Raw genomic sequence first — 13,088 nt, 5'->3', positions numbered from 1 at the left:
ACTATATGAACGCTATATAAAACTATATAAAACCACAAAACGTGGAATAATTTATTCCAGTTATCAACAAGACTGAATGAAATATATGTCATGTTATCCGTATACGTTAGACGAAGCTTTTCATCACGCTGTCAACTGGAAAAAACTGATTACTGGGTAAAATTCTCTACTTTTATCAGCGACGAAAGCACAAAGGAATGAACTGTTTGCCGTCCCAAATAAACAGTGAAGCCCTCGAACTCCTCTCGCTTCCAAGGGTCGTGTAGAGGGAAGTTGATGTCCGAGTTATACAAGTGGCATAAATCCATTGAAGCTCATTACACAAATCGCCAATTAAACGTAAGAGGTTTTTTCAACCATTCGATCATCGAGCGTCGTCTCATGATCGCAAGGTTCAACTATCGAGACACGAGTGTTGATTGTCCCATACACTTACGCTCTTCTCGTGTTTCCAAGTACAGTAAGACCCCAATAAATGTTATCCCCTTTAACGCTAGATTTACGGAATCCATTAATTTGACGGAAATTGAATATTTTTATCCTTTGTCATCGGTACCGCCACATTGGCGACATTTAACATTTTTTTTCATCTTTCTTTCTTTATTTATTATAAACCACCTAAAAAAAATAACTTTTGAAATATATATTTACTTCGACTGTTGGCACTGTCACCAGAAAAATATGCCGATCGTAAAGGGTTAAACATTATTTTGTAACAATTTAGGTCGATTTTGATTGATGCAATTACGCCAACTCACGGTATAATTCTCTGTTGTTGACACACTAATTTCCGCCATCTGTATGAACAGACATGTAGTCTTCTAGGAACGACAAAATGAAGTGTAAAATGAACGTCCGTAAATCCAGTGTTAACCCTTTCGCCCCGAATGATAGACGTAGGTACCACGAACAGTTTAAATTACATCTAAATTACATTAGCACTAAGTTTACGGATATTTATTGTACAGTTTATTTTACTGGTCTTAGAAAACTTGATATTCGTTGATTTAGATTGTGGAAATTAGAGGTTTGACGATTGAACAATTGAAATATACATTTGAGTGATTGCATCGATCGAAATCGCCATAAGAATTTACGAAATAGTGTTTGTAAAATTTAATATGCGTCAAATTGACGCGTTCCGCAAATCTAGTGTTAATTACATTTTAAGTTACTATCTGAAAATATTACGTGACCTTCGCAGGATGCTTCGAGGTTAATGCAAGGTCAAACACACACGATACACCATACTTGATCTTTTATATCCTACAACTTTCGTTTGAAACATCTTTTTTCGTATCGTTTACACTGTTCAAGGTATTTCGAGGTTCTTAGGAAAACAGGATACACTACAGGTATATGCCGATTTATGTGTTTTTCGTCCACTACTTTCATCTCGAAGTTGTGTACACAGGATACCTGAATACACAAAAGTCCATGAATATGACGGGTTTAGCAATTTCAGAATTTATTTCGTTTATGAGAACGAAACCGACGGAGTGTGCTTTGAACAGGTCGTCAATTGCAGGAGCTATGAGCCTGTGACAAACAGACGAGTGAACAGACAGATATGACTCAGTCTGTTATTGGAGAAATACGGTAATTATTTGAAAAAATAAGGTAAACCGTTGACATAATAATTCTACAATAGCTTGTGTTTGTTATCTAGAGCTGACGAACCGCAGTCAATTTGCAAGGAATGTCCTGAGCAGTTTCATTGTAAAACCATAAAAGTAACCGTGATCGTTAACAATTTTTGTAACTGTATTTTCTCGCAGATGAAGCTTCAAATAAATGATCGTTGTTGTATATTTTTTATTTACTTATACGTTTAAGTGTAAACGTTAACAATTTTTGTAACTGAAAGTTGTTTTTATTGATCAAGTATTTGAATTTTACAGAAACGAAAAACACCAATAAATAAAACGTTTTCTTTGAATACTTGGTAAATACATTACTTCCCTTAGAGCAATTATTTTATCCTCTTAACTTGTCATTTCCGTTTGAAATGGAAACTATTCAACTCAATTGCAACTGCAGTTGATAAAAAGACAAATTCGTCTATGTAAAACACATTAACCTTTAGATAACCACTGCACATTAATTGACCTAAAACGTTCGTCTAATATGAGATTACTGCTTAATGCGCGCGTTTATAACTTTCTCTACATGCACAAAGTTAACCGCTTATCTCGGAACCTTTGCGTACAAGAACAATGCGACAAGTACTCACAGATACTACTCCTTCCTTCCATTTGTCAGACTAGCGAGTTTTCAGAGTTTTCAAGCATGAGGAGAACGTTGGTTATCAAAGATGATCTTCGCTCAGAAATTTTTGGTACAGACTCTAGGTTCTCAAAAATTTGTAGTAGACACCCGAATTTCAGAAATGTAAATTTGAAAAAACGAACATTTCACATTTCAACATTTTTCGTATGTTGTAAAAGCTATAATAAATTATTTTTTTCATAGAAAATAATTCGATAGATTACGTTTCACAATAAATTACGTATATTATTATAGATACACATTATAGAGACACATTTTTTAAACATACGGACATGTTTAAACAATCTTTAAAGTGGACAAGGGACTCAATCAATTTTTGTGGATACTTTTTAGTTTATTTTGAAAACTATATAACTTGTTTCGGCGAAATCCATTTGTTCAGGTTGAGAATCACTATTTATATCTCGTGTTTCAGGGAATTATTTCATTTGCTCAGTAAAAAGAACGAAACCTGCGTTGCAACCTGATTTAATGGTCTCCGTGCGAAGAGTATCCGCTCTACACAATTAAATACTGTGTTATGATTATATAATTATGATGCTATAAAAATATATATCACTTCATTTAGGTGAATTTGCAGAATGACTTTCTACCACAAACGTTTGCATGGTTTTTACAATTAACTCACATCAAATTTCTGAAGGTAACCTTCATTCGTTCAAAATTAAACTTTTTGAAAAAACAGGATAGAAACAAACTCGTTGGATACTGCGGATGAAAATTAATGTCAAACAAAGTAACAAATGAAATAATTATCGTAAAGGGATATGATATTGTACAAAACAAATTATGCAACATTCACCTAACAAAAATGAAAACGAGATTTACGAACATTTATTATACAGTTTACTCTATCGTTCCTAGAAAGATTGATGTTCATTCAAATTTAGGGAATTTAGAGAACACGAACGTTTAACCCTTTGCACTCCAGAAGTTTTTCACCGGAAATATTCAATATTTTCTAATGAGATACAGATGACATTTTCTTAGATTGAATTAAGAAATCTCAAATGCATTCCGGAAGAGAACTATTTTCTTTCAATATTTCGTACATTGATGCATTATACGAAGTTTAATATTAAATATCAAAGATTACAGTTTTGCTGCGTCAAATCATTTGGTGACTTAGAGGCGCCTCTGGAGTGTAAAATTTAATTCAAATTGATTATCTATTTAAAATATATTACATAACAATATGAAATCTGAGTTTTTCTATGAATAGTGATATAAGTTGACCCCAGTGAAAATTGCCATCCGCACAATTCAGTTTTCTGAAAATTAGCCGGTACGCAATGTGTTAAAAACCAAATATTACCAAACAATATTTGCAAAACTCCATGCAAATCAAATTGGCTCGTTCCATTGATGTACTGTAAATAGATCCAAATTCGAAATGCACGAGTATCGTCTGAAATAGAGGTACTGCAAAGCCTCACATCCGTTTCACATCCGAAAGAAAAAAATCATCGAGGTGAATTAACCTCGAAACACGATTGCGGCGTTTGAACCGTGAACGATTACAAGGATTTTACTACTCAGCGATAGAGAAGGACGAGCCTCGCCATGAAAAATCGGCGGTGCACGATAAATCGATGGGCGAGTGTATCTAATTGGATCGCAACGTCGTGAAAGTCCGCGAGAAAGGTAGGGTGTAACGCGAGCAAGGCCACGTGGAGCACCGATGCCCGATAAAACAAGATATTGTGTCCCGGCGTGCAGGTAATGGTAATCGAGGATGCCTCGATAAGGTCGACGAGTTTCTTCCCCGCCTGAACTCGCTCCGTAACGAACTCTCCGGAACCCTTTACTCCTCGCAACGTGTTCCCCGTCGGGCCAGCGGAGTCGCATTTGCGCGAGCCTAACTTATTGCGCGGCTCGATCGTAAAATAACATCGATCCCGCACAATGAACCGATTTCTCCCAAGGAAAGCCACCCAACCTGACAATTCGAACTTTAACACTAAAACTACCAGACAGATCAGAATCACCCATTACTGAGTTCTTCTTTTTGCAATTAGTAAAAAGGATAACAGATGTTTCTCTGAGAAATTAGTAAAGAAATTGATTCAGCGATACGGAAACTGAATCATAAATAGATTGAAGTCTCGATAGATGCATTCTCGAAGTTTGTATAAAGGAATTTCAAAAAGTCAATCTAACTGTTCGGTAGTTTTAGTGTTAAACGGTGATTATTGCAAAATGTGTTCACATTAGAAATAATGCAACCTAAAGCGGTGACGTTTAGCAAGATAACCGTGCAGTAATGATAATGCAATTTAATCAAATACTTTGATATTGTATTCTTTTCCATTTCGTGTATGTTGCTTCGTGAAACCGTTCGGCATTCAACGTGTTAAGAGAAAAATCAGCAAAGACAGTTGGCGACTTGGCGCTAACCGAGTGATCGCGATTATCGACGAAAGCGGTAGAGGAGGAAGCGCGTTATTGTTTATCTTCCGTCTCGACATGGAATTTCTTCCTTGTGATCGGAGTCGAACTGGTTTTTTTGTAACATGACGTCACTAAATGCGTAAATACTATTATACACGATAACCATGCTCGAACACTTTAGAAGTCGTTCGGTTGGAAACTCTCGTTGTACTTGTGTTATTCTTAACATTAGACTACCGAGTATTTAATATGATTAATACGTAAAATCCATTAAATCTTCCAAACAAAACATTGAAAACATGAAATTAAAACAAGGATAATTGAACTGTGAAGAACAATGTCATACTTTATAACTTTAACCTGTTAACTGTGGACTTTAGTTTGAAAAATCTCTCATCTTGCACGCGATACAATGAAACAGTCAAGTGTGTACTCGTCAACCGCAGGATGAATACGCCTAGAGTATATTTGAATGACAAACTAAAGCGAAACAAAGAAGGATTGTGTGTTTATCTGAAAAAATTAAGAATCAGTCGTTGAAAGACTTAGCATCATTTCAAGCTTCAAAATGACGTGTATATTGTCAGACGCAGTTAACTGGTTAACACGTTGACTGCCACGGAAAACATTAGTGTTTTACGTACCGCTTATTCCTTTGTAGCAAAGATAAAAATAAACAATTAATTATTTGTTAAAATAATTCTTACGTTACACTGTTATCTAGTTATTTACGCTATTGAACATTTTTATTCGACGTCAGTTGTTTTATGAATTATAATTGTTTTCAAGGCATTGCGAAGCTCTGGTCCCACTGTACCACTGCACCAGCGATAGTGTTAAATAATAATACCTACAGCATTAATTTCATTGTTTTTACGTAAAGCATAGGATTATGACCGCCAGGAATAAGTGACGTTGGTAGTGAACCTGCTAACACGTACATATATAGTTCACTTCACGGGATCAGTACGATGTACAGCAAGCTGCATCAAAGAGACGCGAAAAGACGCGGTCTTTGAACGCAACAGAGGAATCATTCAGAGATGCACGCCGCTTGAATGTCACTCACCGCACGACTCTTGTTCAATTGTTCTCGGAATGCGTATTGTTCGAGAGGCCAACACGTCGATCAGCTGACTTTTCAAACTACCGAATCGACTTGAATTGGGCAACCAAGCAGTATAAATACCAATAGCTCAGCTGCTCCGTTTGGAGCACCAAGAATAATGTTAATTGAATAATTATTATTAACACTAGAACTACCGAGCATTTAATATGATTGATGTGTAATCCACATCAAAATTGTAGCAACAAATTATTTTCAGTTTCTTCAGACACTCTTTATGGTACTCAAATGAAAGTATTTATTTTCGAGATCATTTCGAATATTCAATGTTTCTAAGGCATCAATAATTACTCTAGTGTTAATACGTTGACCGTCACGATGATCATAATCGGAGCTTCTAAATTACTTGAAAAGAATTACAAGAAAAAGACTGGTGTCGACTGAGAATATTTAGTAATACAAGTAACTGAATAATAGTATAACTTACCTATGATACCAAATCGCTAATAATTAATTCAAATACCAACTGCTAAACCCAGAGAAGAGCTTTCAATTCTTCGAATGACGATCGATTTATCTTTCCTTCATACTCACTCAAGTGTAAAAGCAATCGAGATCGAAATCTTTGTAACGTATACAATACAGATAAGTACTTACAGACGCACATCGGTCTTTCCGCAGCTGAGAGGTTGGAAGATACGTTAACGCGTTTACAGCCACGAGAATTTAGAGCATTTATTGCTTATCGTTTCACAGCTAAGGCAAATGGTATTAGAATTTGTTATTACAGTGAACATTGGATAATTGCAACACTCAACGAAGGGATAGAATCAAATCCACCCCAAAAAAACGAAGATTTCAGCATGGCGGGCGTAGAAAGGGACAACGCGAGTGAAGGAAAAAGAAAGACCGAGAGTTGGAGTGTTCGGAAACATTAAAGGCCCGTGATCAGCTGGAGACCTTTAACACGTTGAATGCCATGGAAGTCACCGGTGACCCTCAATCAAATCGAATTACTATAGTTCACTCAATTAAACTCAATAAATGAATATTCGAAAACATTTCTATATTACAAATAATGCTAGCTAATGTGGTGACATTCAACTAGATGAACCTGCAATAATAACAATGCAATTCAATCAAATGATTTAATATTATATTTTTTCCATTTCGAGTATTTTGTACTATGAAACCGTGCGGCATTCACGTGTTAAAATCTTTACCGCGAGTCTGACACGTTGGTATAAGGCAAAGGGTTAACGCGAAAAGTACACGGCCTCGGTGCGGGACACTGAACGAAGACTACCTGGCAACTGCTACATTCTCAGGAGCCACATTCGCTATCTGTTACACCAGTTTCCCAGGAACTTTCTATTTCCGTTTCATCCAAGCGTGGCGTTCCATTTCTTCTTACGTCAACCTTCGCGAGACCCTCATCCGCGCCTCATTTCCCGCTGCAATTTCATTTGCTCCACAGCGTGAAAGAAATCGGGCGCTTGATCGTGGAATCGTAACAAAACGTCGCTCACAGTCGTAACAAATTGCATCGAGCTGCGTCGATGCAACGACATACAAGGTGTCCCTGAAGAATCTTACCACACTTTGTCAGCTGGTAAAACACTCAATTTTATTTTTTCGCGACACCTTGTAGTACGCAGAGCGCTGAGAAAGTCGTAAAACAGGTAAAAATAAAATTGTACATACGTGCACAAGATAAAGAGTGTTTCATTTATCCTTCCTTCGGAAGAATGTTCAAGAGATTCAATGCAGCGCCTACAATTTTATAACCAGATGCCATAAATAGAATATTGTAATCATGTATTTCCAAACTACAATACTTCCCGAATGAAATTCATTTTTCATGCAAATACGATCATTCGCGTGCATATGAAGCATATCGCTAAAGATGTTAATCGTAATCACTAAATATAAACATCATTCTTTATTAAAAAGCTAATTACGTTCTAAAGAAAAAAACAATGAACGCAAGCGGAGAAAAGAATTAATTTAAAACGCGTTAAATTGCAAAGTCTCTCGAAAAAATTCTGCGGTTTCGAGATTAAGTACGGCACGGAAATAAGGAGTCGTGAAAAGATATATTTCAAGTTCATTTTGTCACGTGACGAGAAGTTTCGATAAATCTCGTTTCGTAGATCATCCGAAGCGAGAAGGAATCTCTAATCAGAGGACGACACGCGAAATACCATGGAAATAATAAACCTCCGGTTCTGACCTTGAAGACATTCTTGCGCCTGACTGTACATACCTGTCCAGTCAGCTGTCTGTTCCAGACGATCTTCCAAAGAGACCTACAGGACTCGTCTCGACTCGAGTCGACTCAAACGATCCCTCGGGGTTAGGGCCCCCGATAGGAGGAAGAAGCCTCAGCTGTTTGCCGATGGAAGCCGTAGGATTCTTTCTACGTCGTCTACCTCGACCTGCGGGCTGTTCCGTGGCGCAACAGCGAGCAGAGACTCTGTCGGCTGTTACTGGATACAGTCGCGCATGGAAGGGGAGACCCGTCTATATCGTACCGTTTTCTTAAACCGTATCTTATCAATAGACTGCGGATTTTTATGCATTCATGGAAAATTTGAGAGTCGAAGCTTGCAACACGAAAGAATATAAAGTGATCAAAGTGTGATGCTTCTTAGAATCTTTGTTATGGAAAACAGTTTTCGATTTCTGTTTTCTCAATTCTATTGTTAAGCATTTGAATTTGTATGAAGATCTGCAGTCTACTTATCGATTTCTGCATTATTAACACATTCGCGATCGGCAAATTGTTCGCTTTTGTAATACTTAATGGACGGTGAAAATGAGGAAACTGTGAACCCCTTGTTCTATGATTGCTTTTACAATTGTGTTCGATGGGACTAATCAATTCATTACATTATTTTCGAAAAGTTCATTCTGAAATTGATCATTTTAATTTTCAATTTGTATGATGCTTTAAAGTAATAACAGCAATTTATTCAGAAGAAGAAATGCAACTTATGTACATACTAAATTACATCCGGGACTTGAAGGATAAGGGGTTAAACTTTAGCCCTAAAGGAACAAGGAATGACTCGGTTGTGTCGTATAAATGTTCTATTACCGGTATAAAATGAATCCCTAGCATTCGACTTTCCCCTCTACGAGAATATTGTATAGATAATAAAACTGGTCGAAAAGTCTTAGTTTATTGTAATGCGTAATGGATTCAAATTTTATTGCAAGTGCCAAGTTCCAACATTCCACAATACACCACATTATTTGCAAGAAAACGTTACTCGTCATTTTATAAATACATATGCTTGAATTGTTGGTAAATGATCTACAAAATCACCGAGTGGAAAGCGTTAAATCTTAGTGTGATGCATCAAAATAATAAAGTTTAATAACTAATATTAAACTTCGCATAATGTACCAACAAATGAAATATTAAAATAACGCGGCTTTGTTCCATAATTTATGTAGGACCTCTCTTTAAATTGATTGAAAAAAGTGTCATTTATATCTTATTAAAAGTGTTGAATATTTCTAATGAAAACTTTCGAGTGCAAAGGGTTAATAAGTGTTATTAAAATGGAAACAAACAGAGAACCGTAAGACTGTCCATTCAATGTTCAATGATAAACAGATATTAGTGATAGTCTGACTCTTATCCTCTCGGTGTATCTGATAGTCGACAGTATTCGGTCTTTTGTAATGGCCGAGTTGACAATTGAGGGTATGATAAGGGAAGAACAAGGCTTGAAGACACGGAAGTGAGAGAAGAAGCGGCAGAGATCGGATTTCGAGAGCAGAGCATGTGAAACGTGGCGGAACGAGAAAACAGTGTTTCTTTCAGTACGGCATAACTCGGCTCGGCTCGACTCGATAGAGCTCGACGCAGAGTCGCGAAAGAACAAATCGCAAACAAATTTGTTCGACGAAGTTTTGATTGCTGACAAAACATCGAGTTAACCCTTCGCCTCATACAAGCGTCAGAGTTGTGTCAGACTTGTAACGAAGATTTCAAACAAAATTGGACAAATGTGAACATAAATTAATTCTAAATTAACATTAAATACGTGTTACTTTTTCTTTAATCAATCAATTTAATCAATCATTCACTTTAGAGTAAATATAGAATTAGATAAGAAAATGAAATACATTTTCTTCGAATATATTATTAACGACAAGGTGGTTCTAGAGAGCGTAGTTGTAAAAGAAATCATATACAAGGTGTTTCCTTTAATTGAATGTAGTAGAATATTCTATTAGAGATTAAACTTATCAAAACAATATTTTTCGAAATTGTTTGGTTATAAAAGTGATCTCCGTTTTCTTTCAATGGAACTGTACAATGTTGAATGCATTAATTGTGTTTTAAATATTAACATAATATAATAAGAACTACATAATTAGAACTCGATTTTCTCGAAAATAAAGTCTCGGACAGAAAATTTCATAGGAAATTGTATTTTATTTTTCTGTGTAGAATCACCTCCATCCCAGTTCAATTACTATTCCCTTCCTGCTTATTATACAAACACACAAATATATCCGTGGCCTACTTACGACATATAAAGTTTCAGTAAAGTTTCCATTAAATGATTAAGTTCCAAGAGATTCATCCGTAGAATCCAACTCGCCTCATTAAACGTTTCCCATAGCAATCGGTTGCGAAAATCACTACCTTCAAATACTGAAGTAATGTCGTTCTATTGATTTAAATTGTTTTCGAGTACACTTAGTTTATTTTCTAATAAATTCAATTTCATTCCACGCATAACCTTGCCCATCATTTTCAGTTGCAAGAGGAAGCAAAGTTCGTTACGATTTAACGTTACAATGAAATTTTCGTCTCTTATCAAAAACGAGAATATATTTTAAAATCAATAACGATCTTTTCAAAGATAATTTGACAATGGATAACAAACGATAACGGTATTGATAATTATTACAATAATAATTATCATTATTACTATTAATATACTAATAATAATTATAATTCTTATATACAGGGTGTGACAAAAAATTGTTATCGCTCTTTATTAACACGTTGACTGCCACGAGAATTCCTATCGTTCTAAACAGTAATACTTTTTTGTTAATAACAAAGGCAAATGATGTTGAAAATAATTATTAATGATTTCGTATTACAGTAGTCACATTACGCTATGATCTAGCTACTTATATTACTAAATATTTTTATCTAAAATCAAGTTTTTTATCGTAATTATTCTCCAGCAATTTGGAAGCTCCGGTCATCACTGACCATTGTGGCAGTCAACGTGTTAACTAATAAAACGCTGATTTGCTTTTTCTTTTTCATTTTTTATAAACGCTCAAAGTGTGGCAAGGTTTGTTTACGACACCCTGTATTATTATGCGCATATTCAGTCAGTTAGGTGTACTTTGCTCTGACGGAAGCTCGTTCATCTTATCCCGAAGCCGAGCGGGATCAGAACAAGGGCGTCTTTTTAACATTCGAGCACCAGCGGCAGCAGCTAATCCTTCGTCCTCAGGTGAAACTCGCTTTCAGCATCGTGAGAACCGTTTCCCACGGTGCATACCAGGTAACCCCGGACCATTTTCCCCGTAATGCAAGTCTCCACGGATACACCCTCCCGTTCCCCTGCTAACGCCGTTGCTGCTGTTTCTTACTCCCGAGGAAATTTCGGTAATTCAACAATTCTGATTTTCCATTATTAATGTCCCCTATCTTGTAGATAATATCGATACAAACATGTGATAACTTTGGTTAGAAATATTCGAAACGCGCACCAAAGTTCAAAGCGTTTGTTCCTTGCTTGTAATTGAAGACATTTTTTCATTTATATCGATCTGTTTCGATCCCTCTTCGAATCTTATTAAAATTGAAATTTATTCTGATTAAAATATTTCCTTCTTTGGGCATATATAATACTCACGTTGAGAAATTATAAAGAAACGTATTATTTACACTAGAACTACCAAGCAGTCAAGTTGACTTTTCAAAATTGTTCTATGGAAACACCAAGAGTGCACTTATTGAGACTTCCATCGCTCAAAACTTAGTTTGCGTATTACCAAAAAAATTTCTTTCGAAATTTCTTAGAGAAAGATCTATTGTTTCTTCAATAATTGTAAAAGAAGAATTTAGAAATGAGTAATTTGGACCCATCTGGTAGTTCTAGTGATAATTTCGATTTAAGTCAGATTACAATTTAATGATAATCTATTATACACTTTTAATCGCCATTAAGTAACTATTAATCTATTGAAAAACTTTTGTCTTTATCGTTATTTAATTATTAATTAATAACTATTAAATGTTCATTGCAGAAGCTACTTATACTTTGGTCTAATATTCTACTAGCATATTATCTATTTTTCTTTATCGATCCACGAATAAGTTCGTTGAATCGATGAGACTCATTTATCTCGTTGACGTTTCAAGGCACTCACAATCAGTGGATTCGTTCGAAAGGCGGCTCGAAGCCAGAGTACCGAGCCCCTCTCGAGGCTGAATGAATCTGCGAACAACGACACTTCAATCGCGAGATCGATTTCACACAGGCAGTTCCGCGAGATTCCAAGAATCTCCAGTGCAAATACCAGTGCCCTAAGCACACGCGTACACTGTATGCAGTCGCCTCAGAAGGGACATTAAATGCACGTAACAAATAGGGGTGAAAAGTTCAAACAAAGGTACCCCTACGTCAGTTCTATTTTATTGTCTTTCATAATTAAAAAGTAGGAATGACATTGAACTCTAAGAATATGGAACAAATAACACGAAAGTACATCAAGAGAAAGGAGCAATTTTCGTAAAACAAGCTTATCTTACAATGTTTTGCATTTCTTTTATTTCATTTTAAAAAATTGCGACTTTAATTCTTTACCGGTTCTAAGAAGTTCTCTTCTTCAACTTAACACGTTCGCTGCCAGCGTCACATATTTGTAACGGCCGTCATCCTATATTTTATATAACGAAAATAAAATGAATCCTATAGATACTGTTATTGGAAATTACAAACTACGACATTATATTTAGGAACTCAATGACTCGTTTCAGTTTCATTTTTGTAATATTTTCTTCAGAAGATTTATTGGATTGAAGAAAATATTATAATTGAGGAGACCGTCACCGAAATAACCGCTGGTAGCGAAACGTGTTAACCGTTTGCACTCGAGAGGCGACTCTCGTTCGCCATTTGATTACGATACACCGAAATTATGAACACTGAAATTCAATATCCATTTTTGTATTAGGTGTCAACACATGAACCTCAGAAATAAATTAGTATCAACCCTTAATTTATATAAGATTTTCCTTTATGTTACTTGCTAACAGTAATATCAATATTTCAACGGAAAATAATAAATA

The 13,088-nt window shown here is 35.8% G+C and overlaps 1 protein-coding gene and 1 long non-coding RNA gene across 2 annotated transcripts in view; both read right to left on the bottom strand.

Moving 5' to 3' along the window:
* The window catches only part of gukh (NHS actin remodeling regulator GUK-holder), a 167,572-nt gene that overhangs the window by 153,087 nt on the left and 1,397 nt on the right, over positions 1–13,088 (bottom strand). The gene's annotated exons all lie outside the window — the stretch shown is intronic.
* LOC116426464 (uncharacterized) lies at positions 6,924–8,195 on the bottom strand. The gene is made up of 3 exons (XR_004234914.2): positions 8,013–8,195; positions 7,451–7,519; positions 6,924–7,200 (listed from the first exon to the last, which is right to left on the bottom strand). It is a non-coding gene; the product is annotated as an uncharacterized LOC116426464 (long non-coding RNA).

The sequence above is a fragment of the Nomia melanderi genome, chromosome 8 (genome assembly GCF_051020985.1).
Source record: "Nomia melanderi isolate GNS246 chromosome 8, iyNomMela1, whole genome shotgun sequence".
Lineage (NCBI taxonomy): Eukaryota > Metazoa > Arthropoda > Insecta > Hymenoptera > Halictidae > Nomia > Nomia melanderi.
This window is presented reverse-complemented; position numbering and strand designations above follow the sequence as displayed.